General features: G+C 38.8%; 1 pseudogene; it reads left to right on the plus strand.

Annotated features, from left to right (window-relative positions):
* The window catches only part of LOC107688140 (E3 ubiquitin-protein ligase TRAF7-like), a 13,497-nt pseudogene that overhangs the window by 1,517 nt on the left and 4,394 nt on the right, over positions 1-7,586 (plus strand).

The following is a 7,586-nucleotide window of genomic DNA, read 5'->3' on the forward strand; positions in this document are numbered from 1 at the left end:
ATAGATAGCTTATGTTTGAAATTAGATTTTTTACATTTTTATTTAATCTACAGGCTGCAGCAGATATTTTCTACAGGGCTTTGCTGTATTATGAGCTGTAGTAAACCATCACGCTTCGATCGTTTCTAAGGAGGATCTGTGGCAGGTGCCACTATCACTGTACCCTCACCTGACATCAGCAACCAGGTAAGACAGAATGGATATTTATTTACATTATTACAAGTTATGTGAAGACTTCAGTAGCAGAAATTCTCATTGTTTTCTTATTTCATACTCTTCTGTATGCAGACCAAAATGGAAGCTAGTTTTGGATCCACGTTTCCAGCAGTCCCTCAAGTAGCAAAAGGTCAGTATTATCTGTTGGGCTACTTAGTCAGATTAGAATCTGAAAAATTGTCATTAAAAACTAAAACATGACACATAAATTGCATTATAAGTGGTCCTTAAAGCTGTATTATAATGCATGATACAGCTGTTTTAAAATTCCTAAAAAAAAAAAAATGATCTAATGAGCATTTAAAATTTAAATTTTGAGTGTTGTACCTCTATGAAAACCACTATGAAAGAAATTGCTGGTGGTGAAAATGACCTGGATTAGCATTGATTGTACAGAAATCCATGTGACTGTTTGCCTAGCAACAAGGTTCAATCAGTCGCTTGTAACTCTGCTCTTTCATTTCAGCGGAAACTAATTACAAACAGCACCGTAGAACCCCTTCATCCTCCAGCACTCTGACCTACTCCGCTCGTGACGACGATGATGGCATGGTAATCACAACGCCATCCTTTTTCAAAACAGCCAATCACATTTACATATTGAGGAATGGAAATCAAACTCCTCACAATTTTGTCGTTGACGTACATAATAGTAAGCTTTTGGACCAGCTTATTTGCTTTTTAGGCCGTTCTTAGTTTTAAATAAATGCATCTGATAAATTGTTCTGCTGTTTCTGGTTTTCTGATTGTTTTTAGCACTGACTGTTTATGAGAGAGTGGCGAAGAATACTGTTTTTTTTTGGTTTTGTTTTTTCCCACACAGCCACAGCATTAATACTTTCCTTAGACATAGACTGTATTGTAGCTGTTAATGCCTGGCTAGATGCAAAATTGGTTTATGGTAATTCAAATATTTACAATCAGTTTTGTTTTTCACCAAATTTAAGTGAATCAGAAGACTGTTATCAGAAGGTGTTTTCCTTTAGTCGATCATTTTGGACATTCACAGGAAAGCCCAGATATGAGATAAGCTGAGGTAGTTGAATCTGATTTTTTTTTTTAAGTTGTTTGTTGAGCAGGAAAGTTTTACTACTTTTGATTTTGTTGCTTTCCTGATTCAGTGTGTCTGATTCAATGACTTTTGGTAATGCTCAGGGGAGTATCCCAGATAGCAAAATTACTTACTCACATAAACCCAGAACGCTTGGTTGATTAACCTAAGCCTTTCTTAATTGTGGTTATCAGTTCAAAAACGCAGCTGTGAGGAAGTTCAGTCAACTTAGAGGACGTTCATGGAGACCACACACTAGAGCTGCATCCAAATTTACACTAAATAGCAGCATTCCATATATCATCTTTCTTCTTCTTTTGCAATTTACATTCACACCTACTGGCCAATTGTGCAATTTGTTTTAATCTTTAATCTTGAAAAGCCTTTTTTTTGTATTTTACTATAGAAAAGAATTATATAAAAACCTGTTGCAAAAAAAAAAAAAACGCTTGTGGAAGGAAAACAATGGTGTGCGAGATAAACATTGTTAAACAGTAAATATTGTTTTATGTTAATATTAGTGCTTTAAAATTAAAACAACATAACTGTCTAATATAATATTGTGTGAAATCTGTCATTGAAGCTACATCAGTGCACTGAACACTTCTGAGGTAAACTAACCCTGAAACATAAACTGCCCCGGAGAAGCTTACAGAATACGTTGCTGTGTCTGCTTGCATATCCTGAAAATTACCCAAGTTTTTAAAGGTTGAGGTTATCTGTTTACTTATACGTTAACTTACATGGGTATGTCACATAACTTTCTTTCTGGAATACCCCCAGATGTAATTTTAATAACCTTTAAAGAAAGTGTTTAGATGCTAACTGTCTCTGTCCCTGCAGCCACCCATTAGTACCCCTCGTCGCTCAGACTCTGCCATCTCGGTTCGCTCTCTGCACTCCGAGTCTAACATGTCGCTACGCTCCACCTTTTCTCTCCACGAGGAAGAGGAAGACACAGTGAGTGTCAGCAGTCTTCTGTTTCCTATTCACATGTTGATCTAGTATAGTGACGCAAAAGACTGATAGACCTACACATGTGCCCAGCACGAGATTGACTTTCTCTCTCTCTCTCTCTCTCTCTCTCTCTCTCTCTCTCTCTCTCTCTCTCACCCTCTCTCGCCCTCTCTCTTTCTCTCTCTCTCTCGTACGTCTGCTCTAATCCCCTTCACGCAAGCTGAGTGCAGGTTTACACACTTTACGTCAGTGGGCTGTAATAAAATATCCCAGTGAGTCAGCCAGCCGTCCCCTCACCTCTCCCTCAGGATAGGGCTGTCTGTCGTGATCTGTTTCCAGGCCATGTATTGATTTCCTGTCAGCTTGGGCCGTGAACAGCACGCCTCATTGACCTGTTTCCTACAGCACTGTCAGGCTGTTGAACACCACAGTACAAGTGTCTGTTGAGAGATGAATTACACTTAAAATAGCTGAGTAGATGAAAATGAAATTTCAGTTCTTATTCACTCTCACTGTGCTCTCTTTTTCCTTCCTTTGTCACCTTAGCACACATTCTGCAGGCGATGTGCCTTGACCTCAGGTAAGGATAGCATTTTTACTCTTAAGCATTTGTCTTGCTTTCACCTTTCCCATGATGAACATTGCTGCCAGTAGTGAGGAAGCACTATTTGTACTAAGTTCTTTTTGTATGCTATTGTGCAATTATGGTTACAAACTCTTTCTACACTTCATTGGCCAAAAAAGAGAAAACTTAAAATAAACATGAATTTGACTGATAGCATTATTCCTTTTTCAAAGGTTCTATAGGTATCGCAATAATATTGTTATTGTGATTTTTTTTTTTTTTGACTACAATAATTATGTAGTGAAAATGTAATATCGTCTGATATCTGATATAGATCTGATGTCTTCTAAAGAAAACGTTGTCATTCTCAAATTTCATCTGAGTGGAAAACTGACCATCCAGAATATGTTAAGGATTCCTAGATAGATTTTATATTAAATCAAAATGAAAATATGACAATCTTAATCTGTCTTGAAGTTGTTGTTTTTTTGTGAGGTTAATAATTTTATCGTCACTGAGACAAAAATATAAAGCGCAAAACACCTTTATGGGGTGTACAGTATAGACTTTTGTAAAAAGAAAAATTAGCAGAAGGATGCAGCATAAAATGCGAAAGAAGGTGAAGCAATCTGAATACTTTCTGAAATTTGTTTGAATATGTATTTAAATTTTCTAAATTCACTCAGCATTAGCAGGAGTGGCTTAAAGTTAATTTTGGACCAAGTGCAGGTCTCTAGCTCAGTTCCTCTTTCATTTCCTCTCCATGCTAACTCTTTCATTTCATGCTGTTGGTTTGAGTGATGTTTTCGACATACAGGAGTATTTTTGTTTTGCCTATAACCTGTGTTTCTACAGAGAAATGCCCCGTGGACAATTCCAAGCTCACAGTGGTAGTGAATAACATAGCGGTGGCCGAGCAAATCGGAGAGCTTTTCATTCACTGCAAGTACGGCTGTCGGCCAGCTACCTCGGGCAAACCCGGTGCCTTTGAGGTTGACCCACTTGGCTGTCCTTTCACCATCAAGCTTATCACCAGGAAGTGAGTACACAGGTTCATTGGCTTTCACAATATCAGCGTTTAATTTCTATTGTTGCGACATAGTCATGAGTCATGCAAAGGGAGTGTAATGACTTTGGATTGTGTGTGGCAGAGATCATGAAGTAAGCTGTGACTACAGACCTGTTCGCTGTCCCAACAACCCCAACTGCCCTCCATTGCTCACCATGAACCTGGAGGCCCATCTGAAAGAGTGTGAACACATTAAGTGCCCTCACTCTAAATATGGGTATGGACGTTTGGAAATCTAACAATCTTTCCTTCAGTTGCATAGATAATTAAATAAAACAGCCTTGAATTTATCTCTGCTGACTTTTCTCCAGTTGCACCTTTATCGGGAATCAGGACACGTATGAGACGCACCTGGAGGTGTGTAAGTTCGAGGGGCTGAAGGAGTTTCTCCAGCAGACGGATGACAGATTCCATGAGATGCAGGTGACACTGGCACAGAAGGACCAGGACATCTCGTTCCTGCGCTCCATGTTGGGCAAACTCTCTGAGAAACTAGACCAGCTGGAGAAGAACTTGGAACTCAAGTTCGGTGAGGAAACTAACTCTTAACTGCTTACTGTTTTTAGGCCAAAATATGCATGAATGTTGATTTTGTTGGGGTTTTCTTGTGCTAATATGGCAGATGTGCTGGATGAGAACCAGAGTAAGCTCAGTGAAGATCTGATGGAGTTCAGACGAGATGCTTCCATGCTGAATGTTTGTCTATTTTTACTCTGGTTTCCACCAAATTAAGATGTACAATTGTGGTGTTTCAGTATTAAGAGCTTTCTAACCCACCCCTCTTTTTGCAGGATGAACTGTCTCACATCAATGCCAGACTCAATATGGGTATACTGGGCTGTGAGTGTCTTTTCCTCGTTTATGCTCCTAATTTCTGTGAGGATAATGAAATTTGTCATTGTCTGACTGTATGAAATGTTTTGCAGCCTACGACCCCCAGCAGATCTTCAAATGCAAGGGTACTTTTGTGGGCCACCAGGGTCCGGTGTGGTGTTTGTGTGTCTATTCTACCGGTGATCTTCTCTTTAGTGGGTCATCAGACAAGTCCATCAAGGTAATTTCACCTGCCATTAGTTTTCTGTTCCTTTGGTTTATGTGCATCCCTCTTCATCTAGATAAATTCCCTGTACTTCTGTGCTCCACATAGGTTTGGGACACATGCACCACATATAAGTGCCAGAAAACCCTTGAGGGCCATGATGGAATAGTGTTGGCATTGTGCATTCAGGGGTAAGCATTTTGAGGGTTTTGTTGTAAATTTAAACAAATAAAAATATGTAAATAATGTATTGTTAATTGTTATAAATATTAACAATGTTACAAATAAATGTTTAGGTATTCAAGAAGTGTAGTTTTGTATTTATTTTTAATTTTGCGTTTATTAAAAAATTACGAAAAATTAAGTCGAAAAGGGAAATTGAAAAAATATATATAATAAAATAAAAAAAATGTACAATTGAAGGAATTGTGAAAGTAAAATGGGTTGCAAATGTCATTTCATTTTGGACAGGAGGTCTTATATTTTTTTTTCTCCTTTCTGTCGCAGGAACAAGCTTTACAGTGGCTCAGCTGACTGCACCATTATTGTGAGTGTTTCTGAAATACATTTATAAGAGTAATCAAACTGTTCATGACATGGTACAAATAATGCAGATATGTGCTTGCTCTCCCTCAGGTTTGGGATATCCAGACCCTGCAGAAAGTGAACACTATCCGGGCACATGACAACCCAGTGTGCACTCTGGTGTCCTCACACAACATGCTATTCAGTGGCTCTCTCAAAGCCATTAAGGTCAGTGGCGTCTGTTGAAGAGAAGATGTGCGTGTCTGCAGACACAAGCCCAATCAAGCAGCTAATATTGAGCTTTATTCTGCCCCATTTGCTGATGTGCACATTACATTAGCTGTATTCGGTTTTCTTAAAGTGATGTGGAGAATGCGATCGGTGCTCCAGCAGAGAAGAAAAAAGCACAGACTTAAGTTACTGAGGCACGAGTGGAGCAGAATTAGATCCACTTGGCTCTGAGAGCCTGTCTGAAGAGCACATGCTGAGCTCGTATCACCATGGTGATGTGTGGGAGGAATGAGGGAGTGGAGGCTTAAAAGTAGAATGATCTCATCTTTCTGGGACTTTCCTGTTTACCAATTCTGAATGTTCCTCAAGTGATTGAACATCTTTCTCTCTCTCCCTCTGTAGGTGTGGGATATTGTGGGCACGGAGCTGAAGCTAAAGAAGGAACTAACTGGCTTGAATCACTGGGTTCGAGCTCTGGTTGCTTCTCAGAATCATCTGTACAGTGGATCTTATCAAACCATAAAGGTTAGAAGTGTTAAACTTTGAACTGCTTCAGGAACGCCCAGATTTCATCATAAAGGACCATATGCATAGAGATTAATTAAATGGTCAGCTTTCACATCCAGTCATGCTCATAAGTTTACATATCCCTTTTCTCATGAGTTTACGTACTCCTTGCATACTCCTTAAGATGTAGGGTTGTGAGAGTGAGGACATTTTTCCACCGGTTAATTGACATGCGACGGGTGGACGGACGGGCAGGGGGCTGGGATGTGGGAGTAGTTCATTGGAGTTTTCCCTCTTTTCCTTGCTTTCCTTCACTTTTAAATAGCTTCTAAATGCCCGTGTGCATTTTACTTTCATTTACGAATTAGTGACAATTCGGCGTCAATTGCTTGAATGGACAACAACAAAACAATAAAAAACAGATAAACTCACTTATATTAAACATAGACCTTTTATTAAGGGGGTCATATGACGTTGCTAAAAAGAACATTATTTTGTGTATTTGGTGTAATGAAATGTTTATGTGGTTTAAGGTTAAAAAAACACATATTTTCCACATACTGTACATTATTGTTTCTCCTCTATGCCCCGCCTTTCTGAAATGCGTCGATTTTTACAAAGCTCATCGTTCTGAAAAGCGAGGTGTGCTCTGACTGAAAAGCGAGGGGTGCTCTGATTGGCCAGCTATCTAGTGTGTTGGGATTGGCCGAATTCCTCAAGCATGTGACAGAAATGTTACGCCCCTACCATACTGTGATGCTGTGTCCCGGTGCGACGAGACAACAACAATAAAACCCATTACAAACGAGGCATTTGTTGCATCCAGTGGGGACATAATTACTGATTATAATGACTTATGATGTCTTTTTACGCGTTGCGTTGCATCGCGCCACGTAAACATAAAACCATGTCTGCATTTGTGATCGGAGAAACGACAAACAAGTGCTACTCTACACTGCTCAAAACTCTCGTTTGAATCATCAGTGGCAAATTCTTTAAATATTTAAGAAATTTGAAATCATTTGAAAATGGATTAAAAAATAAATTTGTTAAATAAACATACTTATACTTTAGATGGCAAAGTATTTTCCACAGATAAATAAATATTTAATAAAAATATATCATTAAAAAGGATGTAAACTATAACCAACAGAGCATTTTGGAAAGTTTGTGTGCATTGGGAATCATATATATTTTTTAAAATAAAGCCAAGGTAACACTCATTTTACATACAGCACACAGTGAAAATGACATGAATATGACAGTGGGCAAATGCATGAAGCGCAGCATAATTTGAAATCACGAATTTAATGTTTAAAGCATTCAATTTGCACGGACTGAAAGTCACGCAGAGAACACGTGATCATGCAGGTCACATGCACACTTCACAAGATCTCACAACTGGATTCGACTAAGTTTGCAAGGT

The sequence above is a fragment of the Sinocyclocheilus anshuiensis genome, unplaced genomic scaffold (genome assembly GCF_001515605.1).
Source record: "Sinocyclocheilus anshuiensis isolate Anshui unplaced genomic scaffold, SAMN03320099.WGS_v1.1 scaffold249, whole genome shotgun sequence".
NCBI classification, from domain to species: domain Eukaryota; kingdom Metazoa; phylum Chordata; class Actinopteri; order Cypriniformes; family Cyprinidae; genus Sinocyclocheilus; species Sinocyclocheilus anshuiensis.